This window comes from Phyllostomus hastatus, unplaced genomic scaffold, assembly GCF_019186645.2.
Source record: "Phyllostomus hastatus isolate PE091 unplaced genomic scaffold, TTU_PhHast_1.1 phas_scaffold_317, whole genome shotgun sequence".
NCBI lineage: Eukaryota > Metazoa > Chordata > Mammalia > Chiroptera > Phyllostomidae > Phyllostomus > Phyllostomus hastatus.
In genome coordinates, this window is record NW_025334023.1 from 10,360,205 (window position 1) to 10,384,340 (window position 24,136).

Consider the following 24,136-nt stretch of genomic DNA (forward strand, 5'->3'; position numbering starts at 1 on the left):
ATTTGCTGTCATTCCAACAAGCTGTAATTGTGAATGACAACGTCTAAAGTACTATGAATAGAAAGTAAGAAAAATTGCCAGTTATATAATAGAATCTGGCCTACAGCTGAAGCAATCTGATACTGATCTGCATATCTGCAAATAATTTGAAAACTTCATATTATTTTATCAGTCTGATATAAAATATTTTATTACTATTTATAGCTGTGTTCTCTTGCTTTAATCTAGGGTTAATTTTTTAAAGTTTATTTCATCTGCATAAAATTGGTGATCTTTATTAATAGGTGTGGTGTTTCTTTTTGAGGTAATAAAAATGTTCTGGAATTAGAGAAAAGTAATTGTGATGGATACCAGCCAGCAGTATCCATTGCTGCTGCAGATGCTCAAAACACAAGAAAAACATACACACGGACGACGAGTTCTGTGGAGGAATAGGGACAAAACGGCCACTCTCTTGAGTGGAGAGCGCCTTGTTTTCCCAACGGAGCAGGCTTTTATTAAGAATACAGATACAGTTTGTTGATTACAGTCTGGCAGGGAAGATAAAACAAGTAGTTAGCTTTCAAAGGGGCTGGCAGATCTCCCGCTGGGATTCTGGGCTGAGATTTTGGGGTTTTATCATTTAAAAAGACTACAGGACCTAAAAGGCTAGTTTCATTTCCTGCCCATGCCTTCATATTCTAATTCAAGAGCATCCTCCAGCAAGCAGATCTTACAGGATCTTTCATATTCTATGTCTCAGGCCTGATTACCGTGGGGCGCCTGCTGACTCTGGTCTGGACTGCACCACCCCTGTTGTTTCTGAAGGCCTGAGTTGGGCAAAGGAGACAAAGGCAGCCGGAGACTTGGATTTCTCAAGGACTCAGGCTCTGACAAAGCTGAGGGGGCAGGGGTCGATGTCGATCACCCCGTCATTTCCACAGCCCCCTGAATTTCTTCCCTTAGGGCATTCCCAGGTGACCATGTCTATCTTAGATTCATCCTCTTTCTTAGAGAATTGTTACCCATCATTGACTGCCAATCATGCAAAGGGAGCCAGGCATTAGAACAGGCAGCGTTCACGCCAGGGAAATAAGTTTTGTCTACTTAGTGTCTCCTGGTTCAGAGGCCTCTTACTCAGCCTTAGCCACAGGTGGTTACAACTTCCTGAGATCAGGCAGGGCAGACCCCAACAGGTAATGGTTATACAACTTTGTGAATATACTAAAACACACTGAATCACACATAGGGTGATATTTATTGTATATGAATTATATCACCAACAAAAATTGGTGGTATGTATGTGTGCTAAGTTCTCATTAAGAGGTCTCAGATGTCAAAAGTTTGAGAAACAGCCTTCTAGGCAATCTAGAGGTGAGCACTAGCTCTCCAGAGAGATGGAGTCAGCAGTGAGGTAATACGTCTCCACTGCCTGCTTCTTTCCAGGCAATTTTCAGACAGTGAGGAGACAGACGCTGATTCATGAGGGCTATTAAAGTTGTTCTACGTTATGCTGGACAACCAGATTTGTTAAGCAAACCAGCAAAAGTATCAGTTCGTGATCTTACAATCCTCTCTGCACAGAGCACAACACTTCTGACCCTAGAACTTCCAAGTGGGTTTGTGCATTGTGCCATCCTCTAGGCCCTCAACATCCAGTTTATAACTAAGGGAAGTATGGGGGCTGTGGCAACACAGAGGACAGAGGAATAACTGGCTAGGAAGTGAGAGAAGGCTTCACACAGGTTTCAAGGCAGGGGAGGAACCTGCAGTGAAGAAAAAGGGGCAACTAACATTTCAGCAGAGGACACAGCCAGGTAGGAATGCACAGAAGTAGGAGACAGAACATATTAGCAGAACAGTGAGATGTCCATGTGGAATATGCTTTGTGTGGATGGGAAAGGCCATAGCCAGAGGATAACGTACTGAATGCCATATCAAAATTTTGGCATTATTATATAACCAATGGGGAACTATGAAGGAGTTTAAGCACAGAAAATGGTCAGTTCTTTATTTTAGAAATATTCTGAGATATTATAGAATGGAATACATTTGGTAATTTAAAAGGTACAAACAGCCATGCAATAACATGGATGAATCTCATAAACATTATGTTGAGCCAAATAAGCCAGACGTAATGGAGCACATTATAATTCCATCCATGCAAAATCCTAGAACAGGAAAACTAATTGTTCCTGTAGGGGAAATGATTGTCAGAATGGGGCACATGTTGGTTACATGGGTGTCTGCATTTGTCAGAACAAAAGGAACTCTACCCTTAAGATCTGTCATGTCTGTTTGTACATTATAAATAAAAACACAAAAAAGTAAGAAATCTCTCTCTGGCATCAGTATGAAGTGAAGCATGGATTGGCAGAGAGCAAGATTGGAGAAGGTGAACCTGCCTTCCAATTATTTTCTCTTCTGTTATACTTCCATCAGGCCCTGCTCAGTCATGCGGTCAGTCTGCTGCAGGCCTAAGCAGATGGGTCCAGGAGGGAGCTAGAAGATGTGGTTTCCAAAAAGTGAATTCACCCCTTCTTTTTCCTAGAAATGGGAACAGTTACACAAGACCCTCCATGTGGAATCTTTTCTGTTCAGATTTCATTCAAATACCTGGTCTTACTCCTTCTAGAAACACTAGACTTAAGTTGAATCAATGGAGAACAATCCCATCAGAACACAGTGTGGACACCAAAAAGACCCAGGGCCTCAGCAAGGAAGGGTAACTTAAGCAGCCCTCAGTCCAGTATCCCGTGTGGCTGACAGAAATGCTTAAAGTCCTAGATCCTATTATATGAGGTTGAATTCATGCAATTAAACAGCTAAGCAGCTCACTCTGCTGCTGGAACACTTCTTTGTGGAGTACTAAAACAATGGCCAGAGGGGCAGCTGAAGTTTGCTTTCTCCTGCATGAGGCCAGCTGCAGTTGCCTAGCACATGGTCAAGCTGGGCAGGGCCAACATCACAGAATTGCATTAAAGCTGCCTCTTCTTTCAGGAAAGCACTTCCTGACCACATCAAGGAGGAAATGAGTTAAGGACCAGCTTTCAAATCTTAGGATACCACACTTATCTTTCACTGCCCCCTGACTTAACCCTTATCTTTAATGAAAAGAGAATCTGAATTTAGACTCCCATGGCTAAGGCTAATTTTACTATATTATACTGGGTCTTTCCTTGTTGTTATTAAACTAACTTTTGTTGGGCATAGCATTTGGGGCAGAAGGAAATGGATTATAGTTCTGTAAGGTAGAATCAGAGTATCTCTAATACCACTGTACTCTCTGAGGATCTTGTTCTGCTTTCAATTCCACATTAAGTAGCTCTGTCTCTCAAAGCCCTCCCAAGTCTTTGTTACCACCAACCCAGGCTGTCATGCATCCCTGATACTTTATCTTTTTTTATGGCACTTCTTCATTCATCTGTCCACATACTCAACAAGCATTTATTGAGATCCCACTTTCTATTTGAAGCTGTATTGGGCACTTTCACATATTATTCACTTAATCCTCACAATAACCCTTTCAGTTATATCATCCGCATTTTACTGAAGACACGTAAACTCACAGAGCTTAGGTTGCTGAAGGTCAAACAGCTGGTGCTGACAGTGCTTAGCTTCAAGTCTAAATCCTATGCTGAGTCTGCTTTGAATCAGCTAGTTCTTGTCTATCACTGCCATAATAGACATAGTACATATCTATTGGGGCCTACTATGTGTTAGGCACCATCGTAAGCACCAAGGATACACACATAGTGAACTCGTGATCCTGAGAACGTAGGCATGTTCCTAACGATCTATTTGAGCCCAACGGTCATGACATTTATTTATTCAAACATTTACTGAGCACCTCCTATATCCTCTGAACACCATGCTCTAGGCATAGAGGAATGGCATAGATGTGCTTCCTGTCCTCAGGACAGTGTTTTAATAGAGGCACATAAGGTAATGAGATGGCATTAAGTTGAGCCACAGAGGAGAAGTAGAATTTCTGATACTTTTTTTTTTAAACAGATGTTGGGGAGGGAGTTCTACAGAGCCCTTATGAACCAGGATATGGAGGTATAAAGTGACAGAAGAGTGTCAGGGTAATTTAAATAGTACTATGTGGCTGATATGCAGAGTGTGTGGCAGGAAGTAGAGGGAGATAAGATCGGAATGGGTGCCTGGAATGTTATGCACAAGAGCTTAGACTTGGTCTCATGAAAATGGGCAGAACCGTACAGATTTCTGAACAAAGAAACTGATTTATCTTTGTGTTCCATGGCATGTGGCACACTATCTTATCCTTGGTAGCAATTTTTAGCATTTGTCATTTTCCTAGCACCAGAAAAGACTCTGGCCCCCACCCTGATGCCATGCTCCATTTACACAGGCAAAATAATGCCCATGCCCTTGCATATAGCAATTTTTTTGCTAATCCCACTACCAAGGCATTCCAGATCTGAGAGCAATCTTTCTTATTGAAGGCCAAGTTGTTACTTTCATGTTATTTTCACTGCTCAAGACTCTGTTAATTTCTTCTTGGTCCAGTGAAAGATAAACCAGTCTCATAGGCTTAAGGAACCACGTCCTGATCTCTGCTCTCCAAGAACCTAGACTGTAACCTTGGCCTGTCTGTCTGTCATCTATAAAATGGAGAAATGATCTCTAAATTCCCACTCAAAATTAAGAATTAATATCAGGGTCAACATGCTTTTAGTTACACCAGTCAGTGTCTATATCTGCAAAGTCCTGCTTTAACATGCGGCAAAATAATTTTCTATGGTTATAATCTGTTTTATTCTCCCTGTACTTTGTTTCACACCTTCACACTCTAACTCCTTCTTGCCCACTCCAGGAAGGTTGCCAAGGATGTTTGCATCTCTATGCCTCAAGAAAGTTTTGTGTTGCTAAGTAGGAACAGAACTTCCTAAAGAAAATTCTCTCTGCCTAGCAAGATCTTCTTTGAAATCCTAAATGCAGTGAGGATACCAGGCCATCTGTCCCAAACCGGTTCCAGAAAGAAAACAGCACTTTTCAGAAAAGAGAGGCAGGACTAGTAAGATTGAAAAGAACTTCTTTCTCAGGATAACCATAAAATTGATCTTTTGTGGGAGGATATTTTGTAGATAAAAGTAACATTACTTATTAAGAATTACCCTGAAGCACAGGCATAAACCAGGATGGTCCAAGGCACACTGTGTGGTGCAGTCACCCTCCACCACCATTAAAGCCAAGAAGAAATGTGGCAGCACACCCCACTCTCCTGCAGAAATCACTGATCAATCCCCACTCTCCTCTACTGAGTCTAGAACCCTTTCAACATAGTGCTCCTAACATTACCAATCCATTAGTGTTGGCCTTTCAGTTGAATCTTTTATTACAGTTAACCTTGTAATAAAAACAAGACATAGTGGATATCATAGTGCTATGCCCAGATCCCTTCTTGGGCTGATGAACCCATTCCTTGGTGGTTGAATCTACTGTTGGCTGATGGTTGACAGCTTGACCCCTCACTAAGCATTGCCCACAGCTGAAGGAAACTGACTTGTTCAGGGTCATATCCTCTCCCAAGCACACCAGAAACCCACAACTGATTGGATGATGCAGGGATACAAAGCTTAGACCCACCTTGCTTCAATGTGGGTCAAGTCTAAAAGGCCATTCCAACTTCAATGCTTCTCATAAGATCAGCAGAGGCTGATGGCTGGTCAACTTCTCCTTCTACCCAACCTTGAATTCCTCACTTTCCTACAGATGTATCTCCCAAGAGTCCTTCTCAATCATCCTTCTGTACACAACTGTCATCTCAAGGTCTGTTTCCAGGGATCCCTATCAAAGGAACAAAACTAACCACATGCTGTTAATAAGAAGTAAACCACTGGATGTACAGATGGCCAATAGAGACATGAAAAGGTGTTCAACATTATTAATCATGAGGGAAATGCAAATTAAAAGGCACAATTAGATGTCACCTCACATTTCCCCGGTTGGCTATCATCAACAAATGAACTAACAACAAGTGATGGCGAGGATGTGGATAAAAGGGAACCTTCATGTATGTTTCATGGGATTGTAAATTAATGCACCCCCTATGGAAAACACTATAAAACTTCCTCAAAAAATTAAAAATGAAACTACCATATGATCCAGGAATTAAATTTCTGTGTATTTACCTGAAGAAATCAAAAACACTAATTTGAAAAGATGTATGTACCACTATGTTTATTGCACTGTTATTTATGATAGCTAAGGTATGGAAGCAACCTAAGTGTCCATAGATAAAGGAATGAATAAAGAACATATATAAATTGGAATATTACTCGGTTATAAAAAATGAAATCTTGCCATTTGTGACAACATGGATGGACATAGAGGACATTATGCTAAGTGAAACAAATCAGACAGAGAAAGACAAATATCATACAATTTTATTTATATTGGAATCTAATAAATAAAATGAATGACCAAAAAAACCACAGAAACAAACTCATTGACAATAAAAACAGATTGATGGTTGCCAGATAAGGGACGGTTGAGGGAGATGCATGAAAAAGATGAAGGGATTAAAAAGTATAAATTGCCACCCTAACTGGTGTAGTTCAAGTGGTTGGGCATTGTCCTGAAAACAGGAAGTTTACCAGTTCGATTACTGATCAAGGTACATTTCTGTATTGTGGGCCCGGTCCCCAGTCTGAGTACGTGCAAGGGGCAAGCAGTCCATGTTTCTCTCACACGTTGATGTTTCTCTGCCCCTCATTCCCCCTCCTTTCCCCTCTCTCTAAGAATAAATAAATTAAATCTTTAAAAAATTATAAATTGCCAGCTCTAAAAACAATCACGGGGATATAAAGCACAGCATAGGGAATATGCCATAGTCCCTAATATTTTAATAAATATGTATGGTATCAGATGGGTACTAAGCATATAGGGGTGACTATTCTGTAAGTTGTATGTCTAATCACTATGTTATATACCTGAAATAAATATAATATTGCATGTCAATTGTTACCAAAAATAAAATTTTTTAAGTAAACCCCAAGGTTGACTTCCTAACTTATATCTTAATACAATGGGTAATCAGCACATTTTCTTGTTCTCACATTTAACTGATTTTCATATAAAAGCTGCCTTGGGAAATACCTGTTTATTCAATCTGTGCAATCAGAAAAGTATAAGTTGTCTCCTTCTCTGGTCTCTAGTGGCAGAAACAGAACTGTTATTTGGTTCCACAGCAATAAAATAGAACATTTTTAGGGAGACAAGAGATTGGGCTTTTGCTTCTGTTTTTGCCAATAACCCATGATATTCACTTTCTATCGATGGGTCCAAATTTACTTGTCTACAAAATACAGGACTTACCAGAACAATCATCCAAAACTAGGAGATAAGGCAGAACGGTAGTCCCCCATTTTTTCACTGCTATACAGAAAAAAAAAACAGAGATTTTCCAGAGAAATGTATTTAATTTCCTTTACCAACCACTATTGATTAAAGGTGACAGGTTTAGTAAAGTTGCTGATGACTTGGTAGAGTTTTGTCCAGTATATATAAAAATAATTTCTGTTTATGAAACAGATAACAACAAATATTTGTAGCCTAATTTTTTAAAGTAATCCAGTAAACTTACCCTTTCAATGCTTAATAAGCTTAATATAATCTGCTTATTAAATGTTCTTTGAAACAATCATCCTCTTAGTCATTCCTTGCTAACTCATGAGTTAAATAAAATCTCTTACATGTGGATCATTTAATATTCATCTGACATCCATTTTTTACCCTTTTTAAATATTATACTCATCAGGCTTGATCTGTTCCATGATACTGGAAGAAAATTAATCCACACACCCATCTTGAGAACTCAGGGATCTTATAGTTTTAATGTAACACAAAAGCATCTATTATTCCTTCCTGAAGAAATCCCCTAGACCAAGGGTGTTAAAATCATTTCCACTGGGAGCCACATAGCCTCGGTTGCCTTGAAAGGATTGAATGTAATTTTAGGACTGTATAAATGTAACTACTCCTTAACTAGAGGCAAGGAGCTCAGTGCTGCTGCCAGGTAGAAAAAAGGTGCCTGGCCAGATAAAACAAGGTGGAGGGCTGGATTCGGGCCACGGGCCTTGTGTTTGCCACCTGTGCTCTGGACCATGTTACCCTCCAGAGTACTCAGCAATACCAGAGTTACCAGCTCTATATTCCTAATCACTGTGAGACTAGGGTGGAGGCTGGGAAAAGAGCAGCACAGCCAAAGTTTAGTGAGAGTCTTTCCCAAGATCTGAAAGATATGAAAGTTGCATATTGTTAGAGCTGCGACTCACAGAAAGCTTGTCTTGCACTACAGGCAGGCCCACAGCTACAATCCTCACACATTTATGCCATGTCTCAGCTGCCTATATATCACATATGCCTAGTACATACTAGGTACTCAATTTATACTCCATGCAATTAAAAATTTTTAAGTATTCCTAGTAACTAGTGCTTAGATGTTTCCAAAGGACAAAATCTATCAATTAGCCTCCCTTCAGGCCACTAACAAAGTCAGACACCAGGAGCCAGACAGGCATATGTTCTGTCTCATCATTGTCATTTCACGGCCAATTAGCAGTATAAACCTTGAACCAAAATAAAAGCATCAGTTTACTCCCCGTCATGTGAATAATCCTCATATTATTGATTATATCCTTGTTATGAGGATTGAAGTAGAAAAAGAAATGTGAAAACACTTAGCACAACACCTAGCCCAAAGGTGTCCCCCAGGATGGTCTTTTGGTCTTTCCTTCCCCTCCCAGAGGCCCCTGGGAGGCCTTGAGGCCTTGGCTGTGCTGCTGCTTCTACCAGCCACACAGGGATCAGGGGATGGGAAAATGGCTCTGTTCAAACAGGTGTCACTGTTCTTAACCCACAGTCTCATTTCCTGATCGTGTCTTAATCTGCTTGTCGGTGGTGAAAGTTGATTTCTTGCACATTCTTGTATCAGTGGGAATTTCTGCCCTTGGCTGACAGGCATTATGGGCTGGCTTTGACATACAGCCCTACAGGGCCTGAACAGCCCCTATTCTTTCCCAGTCCTGAAAGGGAGCCTTGTGCCAAAGATTCATTAAACTGCACTGCACAGCCCCTTCAGAAATGGGGCTCAATAATGAACAGTCGATTTAACTGGAAAAGCTGCTGGAGCTGTTAAAGGGAAATAAAGTGCATTTTGGACTGTCTACCAGAAGAAATGGTGACCTAAAAGGAAAATCTTCATTTTTATTGAATTGCCGTTCTTATAAAGTTTAATGTGTCCAGGAAACTTCCTCATGACAGGCAATGAGACGGATGGACTCAGAACACAGGCTTGAGAGAGTTCACTGTTCATTCACCATCATTGTCCCGAAGTGAGTCTCGGGCTCTTAGAGGGTGCAAAGGAATTATCTGACTTTGAGAGAAATGTCCAGGGACTCTGCAATGTGTTACAAAAAGTGGGTTTTTTAATTTTTTAAAAGTATTTTAAGACCAGGCTTCACTTTCATTCTTTGAACATTTGAAGGACCAAGAGCTATTCTTTTCCATTTTTCTGCTGTCTTTCAGGGAGGAGACCCAGCTCTTCCTCCTCATACTACAGCTCAGATATACTTGAGTTGAGCACTGTGCTCTGACATCGGGTTCAGTAGCCTCTCTGTTAGGTTTGAGATTTTAGAAGTATGCACAAGTGCTCCAAAGAACTTTCTCTTCAGCTTCAGCTTCTGAGTTATAGAACTTCTGAGCATGGCAAGATAGAACTGCTACTCACGTATGCTGGGATGCTGTAATTTTCAATAAGTCCCATGTGCAAAAAGCAAAAGCCACTGCCCTTTCACAGGTAAAATGTAACTATATGGTCATCTTACTTTTTCTCCACCAAGCCGCTGAGAGCTAAGTATTCTTAACATGTTCCCCCATCCTCCTTGTTTTCAGATCATTATGTAGAATCTGCTCCTGGGTATGTTTCAGGCATCACAATCTTAGTCAAGGCCTTTTCTGGTTTTCATCTGAAGTATCATATTACATTAAAAAATTACAAAGTCACTTTTTCAGAATTTAAAGGGAAATCTGAAAAGTGATATGTAAATAAATAAGGCCCACTTCCACCTCATTGTTCAGGGTCACTGGAATCCAAACACAGATTTTCAGTTGCAAAGCTGTACAGAAAAGGCAAAACTTCCTCAAGAAGTTTTATGTTTTCTTTCTGAAACCATTTTTATATTGAATTCTAAGCCATCAATTTAATTTTTTTAGGATTTTGCATTAGGCAATTCAAAGCCACCTTGAAAATATCCTGAAGTTGGAAAATATAAATCTCTCCAAGTATTTATTTTTAATCATAACTTATTCTTTGTCCATCTACCACTAGTAAGTCATGGTCAAACAAAATAAATCATGTATGCGCTCTCCACGCCAGAAAATTCTGGGTTCATACTAAAACTGTAGCCTGTGACCACTTCTGGGATGGACTCTGTCCACTGTGAGCCCTGATAGTAATTAGGGTCTATACCTGCAGCAGAGCAAACTCAGTTCCATCCACCTTCCATTAAGGATTGTCAGAGCGTAAATTGTCATGCCATTCTGTGTGGATTGTGTGGGTGATTACACTTCATTAGTTGGTAGTAGGGTAAATACTCATTAAGAAATACATGTTACACCAGTCCAGCTTTTACACATGGCATCAGCCATTCAAATGCACTCTTCTAATCATGAGTTACCCCAACACAAACAATTATAACCTGTTCAAAATACATTCAGCCCTAAAGATGGGAGAGAAGAGGACTTTGTGGATCTACACAGATTCGACCACAGGCAGACTACAAGTGAAAGAGAACGTGAATTTATTATAGCTTATCTAATGGAGAATGACCAGGAAGGGAAAGGTGATCAAAATCAAAGTACAGAAGGAAGCATGTTTCTATAGAAATCAGAACATTCCTTAATTCTTCTGTTTGTTTAAATGACTAAAATTTTATGAGCCTTTTTTCCTACCAGTGTGTAATCTTTCTGAGGAAAATAAAGAAGTTATCCTCAGTGCCTATGGGACAATTCTAAAAGGCATAAACATATGCATAATGGGAAATACCAGAGGGAGAAGGAAGGGAGAAAGGAACAGAATGAATATTTGAAAGAATAATGTTTGAGAAGTTGTCCCAAATTAATTTCAACTTCAAGTCACAGATATAGGAAGGTCAGAGAACACCAAGCAGGATAAATGCCAGAACAACAACAACAAAGATACTACACTTAGACTTTTCATTTTGAAATTACAGAAAATTAAAGATAAATATAAATTCTTGAAAGAACCCAGAAGGAAAAAAACACCTTACTCTGCCAACACTAATCAAAAGAAAGTGGAAGTGGCCATATTAATTTCACACAGAGCAGATGGACGGGAACATCATCAGGGGTAAACTGAGGCATTGCATAATGATACAGGGGTCAATTCTCTAAGAAAGCATAACAGTCCTCAACATCTATGCATCTAATAACAGAGCATCAAAATACATGAGTCAAAACTGATAGTAACAAAGAGAAATGAATAAATCCATTATTATACTTTGAGAGTTCAACATCTCTCTATCAGTAACAGACACATCTAGCAGGAATGCATAGCTGACCTCAACAACACCATCAATCAATTGCCTATAATGAACATCTATAGACTACTTAATTCAGATACAGCAGAATGGATATTTTTCTCAAGCTTACATGTAACATTCACCAACATAGCCCACATTGTGGGCCATAAAATACACTTTAACAAATTTAAAAGAATAAAAATCATATAATGTCTGCTCTTAAACCTAATGGAATTAAACTAAAAATCAGTAACAGTGAGATAGTTGGAAAAACCCAAAATACTTGGAGATTAAACAATGCACTTTAAAATAACATATGGGCCAAAGAAGATATCTCAGGAGAACTGAAAGAATATTTTGAACTGAAAATTAAAACTGTCTATCAAAATTTGTAGTATACAGCAAAAGCATTGCATAGAAGGAAATTTATAGAATTGAATGCATTGATTAGAAAACAAGAAAGACCTAAAATCAATCTAAGCTTCCACCTTAGGAAACTAGAAAAAGAAGAGAAAATTAAATAGAAGAAAAGTAAATAGAAGAAATAGTAAAAATTAGGTAAGCCCAAAGAAACCCAAAATACTGATTTGAAAGAATATATGAACCCCTATCTATGTTCATTGCAGTACTATTTATAATATTAAATACTTGTAAGCATCCCAAGTACCCATTAGTAGATGAATGTATAATAAAATGGTGGTACATTTACACAATGGAATACTATGCAGCCATAGTAAAGAAGGAATACTTGCCTTCTGTGACAGTTTGGATGGACCTAGAGGGTATTACATTAAAGGAAATAAGCCAGAAAAAGGCAAATATCATATGATTTCACTTATATGTGGAATCTAATGAACAAAATAAATAAATATAGAAACAGACTAATAGATACAGAGAACAGACTGATAGCAGTTAAGGTCGGGGACTGAGGACTGGATGAAATAGTTGAGGGTATTAAGCAACAAATACCCAACTCATAGACACTGACATCCATATGGTGATTACCAGAGGGAAGGGGTGTAGTAGCAGGTAGAAGAGGGAAAAGGAGGGATAAATGGTGGCAGAAGAAGACTAAACTGAACTGTGGATGATGGACACACAATATATAGAAAATATATTATAGAATTACATACTTGAAACCTATTTAATTAACTAATGTAACCATAATACATGTAATAAAATATTTTTAAAATATTAGAGCAGAATACAATGAAATTCAAAACAGGAAACCAGTGGAGAAATACAAGGACACTTCTAAAGCAGGTTCTTTGGAAAGATCAATAAAATTGGTAAGCCTCTGCCAGCTTAACTACGAACAAAAGAGAGAGGACATAAATTACTAGTACCTGAAATAAAACAGGAAACATCACTACAGATCCCATGGGTATTAAAAGGTTAATGAAGAAAGACAACGAACAACTCTTTGTCCACACATTTCATAACTTAGATAAAAATGGGTTAATTCCTTAAATGACACAATCTCCCAAAACTCACACAAGAAGAAATAGACAATCTGTATAAACCTATATCTATTAAATAAATCAAATCAATTATTAATAACCTTTCTTTTTTATTATTTTTGTTTAAGTACAGTTGTCTCCATTTTCTCCCACCCCACCCACCCCCACCTCCCACCCTCAATTCTATCTCCCTTTGGCATTGTCCATGAACTACCAGTCTGATATAATAAAGGATTTGCCCTGCATGATGATGAATGATGCAGACAGGCCCAAGTAGAATACAAGAAGGAGATGAAAAGTTTCTATCTGAAAAAGCTGTTATCTATGGTTTTGACAGAGATGAAGAAAATCACAGAAACCTACCTTGGGAAGTCTGTGACCAGTGCTGTTTTCACAGTATCAACTTACTTCAGTGACTTTCTGCATCACTGGAATTATTGCTGGTGTCAATAAATTTAGAATTACCATGGATCCAACTGCTGTTGCTATTGCTTATAGTTTACACAACAAGGTTAAAGCTGAAAAACATGAGCTGATCTTTGACTTAGGAGGTTGCTCTTTTGATGCGTCAAACCTCACTATTAAAGATGAGATCTTTGAGGTTAAATCTATAACTGGAGACAGCTACTTAGGTGGTAAAGTCCTTGACAACCGAATGGTCAAACATTTTATTGCAGAGTTCAAGTGCAAGCGTGATGAAGACATCAGTAAGAACAAGAGGGCTGTCTATTGCCTCTGTACTGCTTGTGAATGCGCTAAGTGCTCTCTCTCTTCCAACACCCAGGCCAGTACTAAGATTGGTTCACTGTATGGAGGAATCTACTTCTATACCTCCATTACCCATACCCAATTTGAAGAACTGAACGTTCACTATTTTGTGGCACACCAGACACTGTACACAGAGCCCTTCAGGATGCCAAGCTAGAGAAGTCCCAGACCCATGATATCATCCTGGTGGATAGTTCTACTCACATTCTCATGATTCAGAAACCTCTACAGGACTTCCTCAATGGAAAGGAGATGAATGGCAGTATTAACCCTGACAAGGCTGTTGCTTACTGTGCAGCTCTCCTATCTGGAGACAAATCTGAAAACTTTGGAGATTTTCTTCTCTTGGGTGTTACTCCTTTTTCTCTTAGCATTGAAACTGCTGGCAGAGCCATGACTGTCCTCATCAAGCACAACACTACCAACCCTACCAAGCAAATGCAGACCTTCACTACCTACTCTGACCACCAGGCAGGTGTGCTCATTCATGTTTACGAAGACAAGTGCACCATAACCAAAGATTACACGTTTGTAACTCTGTACTTGACAAGTTTGAGCTCACAGACTTACCTCCTGCACCCTGAATAAAGTCTTCAGATTAAAGTCACTTTTGATATTGATGTCAGTGGCATCTTCAGTGTTTTTGCTGTGAATAAGAGTACAGGAAAAAAAGAGATTACAATCACTATCCACAAGAACCACTTAAGCAAAGAATACAGGGAACATGGTCCAAGAAGCTGAGAAGTACAAAGCTGAAGATGAAAAGCAGTTGGACATCTTCCTATATTTTATGTCAACATAAAATGTAAAAAATAGAAACATCTCTAGACAGGTCAAGCAGAACAGGATTTAATACACAAACCACAAGTTCACAAAATTATAGCAAGGCCTAGAATAAGGACATAGAAAACTACATTCTCCATTAAGACAGTAAAAGAGATATTACATACAGATGAAATTGGGCTTTGTTTTAGGCAGACTGGGTATAGGTATGCAGATTTGATGTACAGGAGGTGAAAATGTTCTATCCAATGGCTTCTTTTGGTCAATAAAATGAGGCCACTGAGAAGAATAGCAGTGAGGTAGGTTTGAGAGAAAGAAAAGGTATGAGAGTAGATGTGGAGCATGTCCAAGGACTTCAGTGTGATTGCCAGACAGCATTTCAGATTCAGTTGATGATGTTAACCATTAATTTATAGGGGCTTAGTCTGCCTAGTAATGTGTTCTTTATTTTCATGACCTTTACCAAGTTACATATCTGGCTTTCATTTTCATACTCTAAAGTAGAAATGATAAAATTGTACAAGATATTGCTTTTGAAACTTAGTACATTTCCACCCTAGTCCCAACCCAAGTCCAAAGTCCATCAGAGAATGTATCTCAGTCTCATGAAGTTCTTCTACCTTCAGCACCTCTGTACATTCTTCCTCTAACCCAGACCACCTCCCTCTCCCACCCCTCGGCTCCTGAAAAAAAAATCTCTAACCAGAGCTATGAGAGATCATTAGAGACCCAACCCACAGCAAAGGCAAAGATAAGTCTGGATGGAGCCCCAGCATAAGAAGGGAGTCAGTCCCAAAGCTGGAGGAGGCAGTTTGCATAAAGGACTGAGTTAGTGTTCTGTGAAAGGTTTCACTGCACAGAGGAGGAGTGGACAGAGAACTGTGCTTCTTGACAGAAAAGTGGGATGGAAGAGGACAGAAGGAGGAAAGGTGGGGAACAGAAGTTTGCAGAGGTTAGGCTAAAATAATTATGGTAATAAAAGGCTTGGGGGTCTGTTTGCCAGAATTCTGAGGTGGGAAGTCTCTTCCTAGGTGTTTGCATTCTACTGTTTAATCTGTGGTGCCTAGATCAGTGTTCTTCTAAGTAAGGTGTTCATATACCTCAGGGTGTGAAGAGACACTTCAAGAGCACTCAGGTAGTGTGAACAAGATGAATGTTCCTGCCCCCAAACCCATATGTACTCCTTCTTAAATTGGTTAGAGAGGCTTATTTCCCATTCTGCCTCTCACAATTGTATTTCTTTCATTTTAAAAAATACGGTATATCCTTTCCCTTCTCTCCCATTCTCTTTTTTTTAACATTTCCTTTCTTTCCCTTCCCTTCCTGAACAACCCAGTCTTAAAGTGTTGAGATAAGGCAGAGTAAAGTCAACATTTGTGCTGGCAGTGCAGAGGGACAGGGAGTAGAAGGGGAACTGAACTGGCCCACAGCAAGGGGTCAGAGACCAAGCGGTGAAGGCATATCAACCCATGGAGGCAGCCTGACATGGGGAGGTGACAGTCCCTGGGGCAGGGAGCTCTCTGATGAGTGTCAGAGCCAGAGCACAGTGAGGAATGGGGTGGGACCTGTCAGAGCCCAACAAGGTAAGGAGGTTCCTTGTGGATGAAATGCCCACCATAGTGTTGGAGAGGTCTAGCAGGGCGTTCATGGGGGAGAAGGGGTTGAAACAGAGCTGAGAAACTGTTTTCATACAGGGGAATGATAAAAAAAAAAAAAACTCAACTATATTAAGGATCAAGAGCCAGGTTCTCATTTTCAGAAAAAAAGGTACAGACACTATATGGGGTGTGGTGGGGAGACTAAAATGAAATCAGTAGCTGGCGATTTCTGTGCAGTCTGAGTGAATTCCCTGAAGGGATTTACCAAGAACATCAAATGATATAGCAAAGTTCAATTGACAGCTACCAAAGTGGTTTAAATCCCTGTTCTTACAAAGACCCGTAACTGGAGCTGATGTGCTGCTACTTGAGAGATGCCTGAGGGAACCCCAGTTCACCACATCATCTTCCAGGTCCTCCTGAGACTTTATAGAATAAGTCTTGTTCTTGCTTTCCTTTTCACAAAAGCATTTTACCTAGATTCCACCATAAATATATCATGTGTGATATGGAAGAAGTGCAAAGGAACTATTGGAGGAATTGTATTGGACATTTTAATATTGAAAGCAAGTTTCTTTTTTAATTAATGATTTATTGTTCATGGTAATAGTCATCCCAGTTTTCTCCCCCTAGGCCCCCCTCCACCCAGCCTGCCACACCCTTCTGTAGTCAACTCCACATTGTTGTCTATATCCATGAGTCCTTCACGTATGTTCTTTGACTAATCCCTTCACCTTCTTTCAATCAGACCCCACATCACTTACTTCTGTCAGTCTATTCCATGATTTTATACCTCTTATTCTGTTTTGCTCATCAGTTTATTTTGTTCATTAGATTCCTCTTATAAGTGAATATGTATTTGTCTTTCACTGACTGGCATATTACCCTTAACATCATAGTCTCCAGTTCCAACCATGCTGATGCAAAAGATAGAAATTCCTTCTCTCTCTCTGCTGTATAGTATTCCATTGTGTAAATGTATGACAATTTTTTTTAATCCACTCATCTACTGATGGGCATTTCAGCTTTTTCCAAATCTTGACTATTCTAGCACTGCTATGAACATAGGGGTGCATGAATTCTTTTAAATTGGTGTTTCTGGATTCTTGGGGTATATTCCTAGCAGTGGAATCACTGAGTCAAAAGGCAGTTCCATTCTCCACCTTTAATTTTTTGAGGCAATTCCATACTGTTTTCCACAGTGGCTGCATCCTTCTGCAATCCCACCAACAGTGCACTAGGGTTTCCTTTTCTCCACACCCTCAGCAGCACTTGTCATTTGTTGATTTATTGATGGTAGCCATTCTGGCAGGTGTGAGGTGATATCTTCTAGTGGATTTAATTTTCGTCTCTCTGATGGCTAATGACGCTGAGCATTTTTTCATATGTCTTTGGGTCCTCTGCATGTCCTCCTTGAACAAGTGTTTATTCAGGTCCTTTGCCCATTTTTTAAGTGGATTGTTTGTCTTCCTGGTATTGAGTTGTATGAGTTCTTTATATATTTTGGAGATGAAACCCTTGTTCAATGTATCATTGGCAACTATGTTCTGTCATACAGTCGGTCCCCTTTTCATTCTGATGATGGTTTCTTATGCTGTGCAGGGGATTTTTAATGTAATATAGTGTCATTTGTTTATTTTTTCCTTTATTTCCCTTGTCTTAGGAGATACATCAGCAAAAATATTGCTATGTGAGATTTCTGAAATTTTACTGCCTATGTTTTCCTCTGGGATTTTTATGGTATCCCAACTTGTATTTAACACTTTCTTCCATTTTGAATTTATTCTGGTAATGGTGTAAGCTGGTAACTTAGTTTCATTTTTTTGTTTGTACCGGTCCAGTTCTCCAAACACCATGGATTGAAGAGACTGTCCTTACTCCCATTGTATGCTCTTTCCCCCCTTGTCAAATATTAATTGACTGTAAAGACATAGGTTTATTCCTGGGCTGTCTATTCTGTTCCATTGATCTATGTATCTGTTCTTATGCCAGTATCAGACAGTTTTCATTACAGTGGCCTTGTAATATAGTTTGATATCAGATATTGTGATCAATCCAACTTTGTTCTTCTTTCTCAAGATTGCTCAGGCTATTCAGTGTCTTTTTTGATTCCATATACATTTAAGGAATATTTTTCTAGATCTGTAAAATATGCCATTGGTATTTTAATAGGAATTGTGTTGAATCTATAGATTGCTTTGGGTAGTATAAACATTTTAACGATCTTCATTCTTCCAATCAATGAACATGGTATATGCTTCCACTTATTTGTATCTTCTCAGTTTCTCTCTTCAGTAACCTATAGTTTTCTAAGTACAAGTCTTTTACTTCTTTAGTTAAACTTATCCTAGGCACTTTTTTTTGTTATTGCTGTAGAGATGGGAATTTTTCCTTAGCTTTTCTTTCTGATAGTTTATTGTTGGCATACAAAAATGCCATCAATTTTTGAATATTGACTTTGTATCCCATTACTTTGCTGAATTCACTTACTAGGTCAAGCAGTATTTTGATGTAGCCTATATGGATTTCTAGGTGCACTATCCTCCTTTCAAATTTGGGTGTCTTTTATTTCTTCTCCTTGTCTGACCACTGTGCTTAGGATTTCTAGTACTATGTTGAATAACAGCAGTGAAAGCAGATACCCTTGTCTTGTTCCTGATCTATGAGAAAATGCTTTTAGTTTTTGCCCATTGAGTATGATGTTGGCAGTAGGTTTTTCACATATGGCCTTTATTATATTGCATTATTGTCCCTCTATTCCCACTTTGCTGAGTATTTTTATCATAAATTGGTGCTGATTTTATCAAATGCTTTTTCAGCATCTACTGATATGCTCATGTGATTTTTGTCTTTCATTTTATTTATGTGATGTATCATGTTTTTTGATTTGTGAATATTGTACCATCTTTGTATCCCTGGGATGAATCCCACTTGATCATGGTGTATAATCTTTTTAATGCATTGCTGAATCCAGTTTGTTAGTATTTTTGAGGATTTTAACATCTATGTTCATCAGAGATATTGGCCTGTAGTTTTCTTTTTTGTTGTTGTTGTTGTGTCTTTGCCTGCTTTTGGAATTAGGATAATACTGGCCTTGTAAAAAGAGTTTAGTAGGCTGCCCTCTTCTTAAAATTTTTTAAAAATATTTTGAGAAGGATCTTCTTTGAACAGTCAAATTTGCCTATGAAGCCATCTGGTCCAAGGCTTTTGTGAACCAAGAGTATTTTTATTACTGCTTCAATTTCACTAGTTGTTATTGATTCAGGTTTTCTACTTCTTCCTGATTCCATTTTGGAAGACTGTATGTTTCTAGAAATTTATCTATTTCATCTAAGTTGTCCAATTTATTTGCATATAGTTGTTCATAGTAATTTCTTACATTCTCTTGTATATCTGTGGTATCAGTTACATCTCCTTTTTCATTTCTGATTTTATTTATTTTGGTCCTCTTTGTTTTTTCTTGATGAGTCTGGTTAAAGGTTTGTCAATTTTGTTTATCTTGTCAAAGAACCAGCTCCTGGATTTATTGATCATTTGAATTGTTTTTGTTGTTGTTGTTGTTGTTGTTGTTGTTGTTTAATAGTCTCTATGTCATTTAATTTTGCTGTGATCTTGATTATTTCCTTCCTTTTACTCACTCTGGGCTTTGTATGTTTGTTTTCCTCTAGTACTTTTAGAAGTGGGTTTAGATTGTTTATTTGAGATTCTTCTGTCTTCTTTAGATAAGTCTATAATGCTATGAACCTTCTCATGACTGCTTTCATTGTGTTACACAGGTTTTGGGTTGTTGTGTGTTCATTTTCATTTGTTTCCAGGTACTTTATAAATCCTTCCTTGATCTTTTTGTTAACCCATTCATCATTTAATAACATGCTCTTATGCCTCCTTGTATTTGAGTGTTTTTAAGTTTTTTCTTGAGGCTCTTTTCTAGAGAAGCCATTGTAATCCAAGAAGATGCTTGATATAATTTCAATTTATTGAATTTTTAAGGCTTGTTTTATGTCCTACCATGTGGTCTATCTTTGAAAATGATCCATGTGCTTTTGAAAAGAATGTGTACTTTGCTTCTTTGGGGTGAGATATTCTTTAAATATCAATTAAGTCCATTTGATCTAGAGTGTCATTTAATACCTCTGTATCCTCATTGGTTTTTTTTGGTCTGGAAGATCTGTCCGTTGTTGTTAAAATCCCCTACAAAGACCATATTGCTGTTGATCTCTTTCTTAAAGTCCTCCAAGATTTTCTTTATATATTAAGGTACTCCTATATTGGGTGCATATATGTTTACAAGGATTATATCCTCTTGTTGGACTATTCCCTTAAGTATTATATAGTGAACTTTTTTGTCTTTTGTCTTTTGTCTTGAGGACCTTTTGGTCTGCTATCCTGGCTTTTTCATGTCCATTTACATGGAACATTTTTTTTCCATCCCTTCACTTTCAACCTGTATAAATCTTTTGTTCTCAGGCAGGCCTCTTGTAGACAGCATATATGTGGGTTGTATGTTGTTATCCATTCAGCTACCCTATGTCTTTGGTTGGAGCATTTAGTTTATTTACATTTAATATTATTATTGATAGGCACTTATTCATTGCCATTTTCTCCCTTGGATCTGTGTTTTTCTCTCTGTTTCTTCATCTTCTTAAAGCAATTCCTTTAGCATCTCTTACAATGATGTTTTGGTGGAAATGTACACCTTCAGTGTTTTTTTTAAATTTGGGAAGCTCTTTATTTTGCTTTCCATTTTAATTGAGAGCCTTGCTAGATAGAGTAGTCTTGGTTGTACTTCTTGCTTTTCATTACTTTGGAATATTTTGCACCAGTCCTTTCTGGCTTGTAATGTTTCTGTTGAGTAATCAACTCATAGTTTTATCAGAGTTCTTTGTGTGTTATTAGCTGTTCCTCCTTGCTGCCTTTGCAGTGAGTTTCTATACAGACATTTTGGTCAAGACTTAGCTATTTGAAGAGTTCAGCACTATTAGCCTCAAACTCTTTCCTAAGATTTTCCCCACCCATCTCTATTGGCTCTCTCAACAGCTTCTTAGGTCTCTGCATTGTTTTCACAGTAGTATCTTTTTCCTGACATTGGAGGGGAGCTGGCTCTCTTCTGTGGGTGGGGGAGGGGAACCAGCTAAGTTGTTTGTTTGTTTGTTTTTTTGTCTAAATGAGATAGTTGCCATAAAATTTTGTCTTTAATTTGTCACTTCCTACACTTTCAAAAGATTTGATAACAGGCCTCCACTCAGTTGAAAGTATATTGTACTAGTACAGATACCATTATGACTTTATGTTCCATCCTTAAGCATGTCTTATACTTGCTTTCCCACTAGTTGGGTCCTTCGGACAGCTTTGCAAGACGAGGAGCAAATGGGAAGAGCAACTTCTGACAACCTCTGTTGGTGGCAATGACTACACACTCTGCTTGATTGACTACCTAGATTTAGTCTTCAGCCGACAGCACTGGACGCTGCTGCCCTTCAGAGAACATAGAGCAACAGGAAGAGTTTAAAATGCAGGTGCTCAAGGAGCACAAATGTGGGCCTTATCTGGAGTGGATTGGAGAAGCAAGGAGGACAGGTGGGGGGGATCCCTGGTGGAGCTCAAACCAGCAGTACCCAAACTCTGTCCTCACTTATATCAGATAGTTTTTGTTCATTTGCAGGTGATTTGTACAAACTAACTGCCAAGTGATTATCTTAACATTGCATGCACATTCTGAAAAGTAAAACACCTTATTTTGAAACATTAAATGAGAAAATAGTCCATTGAATTTTAAATCCATTCAAATTATTACAAGAAATTTCAACATTATATTTGTAAATGAAAGAAAGAAAGAGCTGTTAGGTTCTTTGAATACAATTTAAAAGAATGAGAATGAAAACGATTTTAAAATATTTATCAGCTACTTATGCAACTAACATATCTCACCAACTGTTACTATCAAGAAATTGAAGAGATCAATTATCCATAATAATTTCAAGTATACAACCAAACTAAAGCTATATTTATTGAAGCAACTTCAAAAAGTTAGGACTTCTGGGTGTATTTTCTTCTAAATTAATATTTAACATTTTTCTTAATAATTTCTATTTCATTTCTCTTATAATTATGTAATATAAAGAAGGTGCCATTTTTTCCATGAAGCCTGTATAGCCTAATCTGCTTCCAGTTTACTACAGTGTGCCCAACAAATAACATCATTTTCTCTGTGTGCCCTGATATTAAAAATGTTGAGAAGTGCTGTGTAACTTATGGAAAAGAAACATATTGCCCATCTCTGCAGTTGCTACCATGGACCTTAACACCCTGCACAATTACACACCACATGCCTCTTGCTGGTCTAGTCCCCCACATATGAAGTGTATTTCCTTTCCCCTAAAGAGACCAGGCCTTTGGAAAGCTTCCACTTTATGCTTTGGGCCAACGCTTCCTGCACACTCTCTGAGCAGCAAGATCTCCACGTCCTGGGCCCTGGCAGCAAACTTCACAGCCATGGCCACCAAACCACCAAATACTTGTTTTTGAGGTGTGTTACAGTCCCTTCCTCAGTACTACTACTGATTTACATGTTCTTAAAATGGGCCGGGCTGGGGAAGGAGTCAGGCAGGAAAGGATAGAAGCTACCTGCTTTTTCTGTTGATCCAAGACAGAAGGGTCCCTAAGCCCCTGGTCCCTCTAGAAGCAAGCTCCTGCCACTAGATTAACAGACATTTATGCACAGAAGGTGTACATTTAGAACCAAGTCATCAGTATATAGAAGGTAGCTGGACTTATGAGTGCCCTGCCTACTCCTGAAAATCAAGGGCCCCAAAACTTGTAGAAAAAAGAGCAAGGATCTTACTCTGCCCTTCCCCATAGTCCCGTAGATAAGATGTGCCCCTCACCTGTCCAAGAGTGAGATTCCTGCATTCACTTCTTTCTCTGCCCATTGACTTAAGTGTCAGATTTCTCCTTTTATATCTCTCCTCCTTACAGTGTTTTCCTCCTTTTCCAACATGTCAGCAGCAGAAAGCCTTGGGATCACCTTGCTTCAGTTGCCTGGGCAGTTTTGGAATCTCTGTAATTTATCACGGCAGCCTCATCTCACTCTACCTCTGCCTCCAGATGCTCATATTGGTTGCAGGTAGGAATCCTTACATGAGATCTGATTCACTGATATGGAAGGGAAAGAAAAAAGAAAAAGGGAGGGTAGCTGGGAGAAAAAGTTTGACAAAAAAAAATACAAATGAAATGAAATTCTGTGGAAAGTAAAGAAGTTAACTTTATTCCAGTTACTAAGTACCAGGCAGTGTACTAGGCACTTCTACTTTTATCTCTTAGTCCAGGCCTGTTGGTGAGTGTGTGTGCACCTGAGTACAAACATGCATGTGGTAGGACAAAGATAGGCAGAAAGCGAAAGAGCCTAGATGGTAATAAAGAAGCATATATACTTAGAGCCTCAAGATAATAACAAATAAAAATTTTTTAACAGAAATAACTTGTATGCTTCTATTTTCTCATCCCATTCTCATGGCAAACAGTGTTAATGATTCTCAAACATCTTTACCCCTGAGCTGCTTCAGATTCTTTCTCCACACAGTTATTCAACTGTCCACTCCAGAGCCATCTGAGTTCCCATGCAATCCCTCCCTCTTAAGGACAAGGACAGAACCTGACCTGAGAAGTTAGTGGGTCTATTCCCCTTCTCCTGAAGCCACACTCCTCAGGTCCCTCTCTATTGATGAGTTAAGTGAAAAGCTGAGGGCTCAACACTTAAAGAGGCACCTGCTCTCAGGACCTTGTTGACCCTGCACTTATACCTTGAAAGTGAGTGCCTCCTCAAAATTTGTGCCTTAAGTCCTTTGCTTGCAACACGTTAGCCAGACCTACACCTCCTGTTTCCAACATCTCCAGCTTCCTCCTAGTTCTGCATAAATATTCATGTCAGAAAAGAGACCTCCCAACCCCTCAAGATGCAGAAACTATCCCCTTTCAGACC

The 24,136-nt window shown here is 38.8% G+C and overlaps 1 pseudogene; it reads left to right on the forward strand.

The window, feature by feature from the left end:
- The first annotated feature begins 13,214 nt into the window (after positions 1-13,214).
- LOC123805353 lies at positions 13,215-14,579 on the forward strand (annotated as a pseudogene).
- The last annotated feature ends 9,557 nt before the right edge of the window (positions 14,580-24,136 follow it).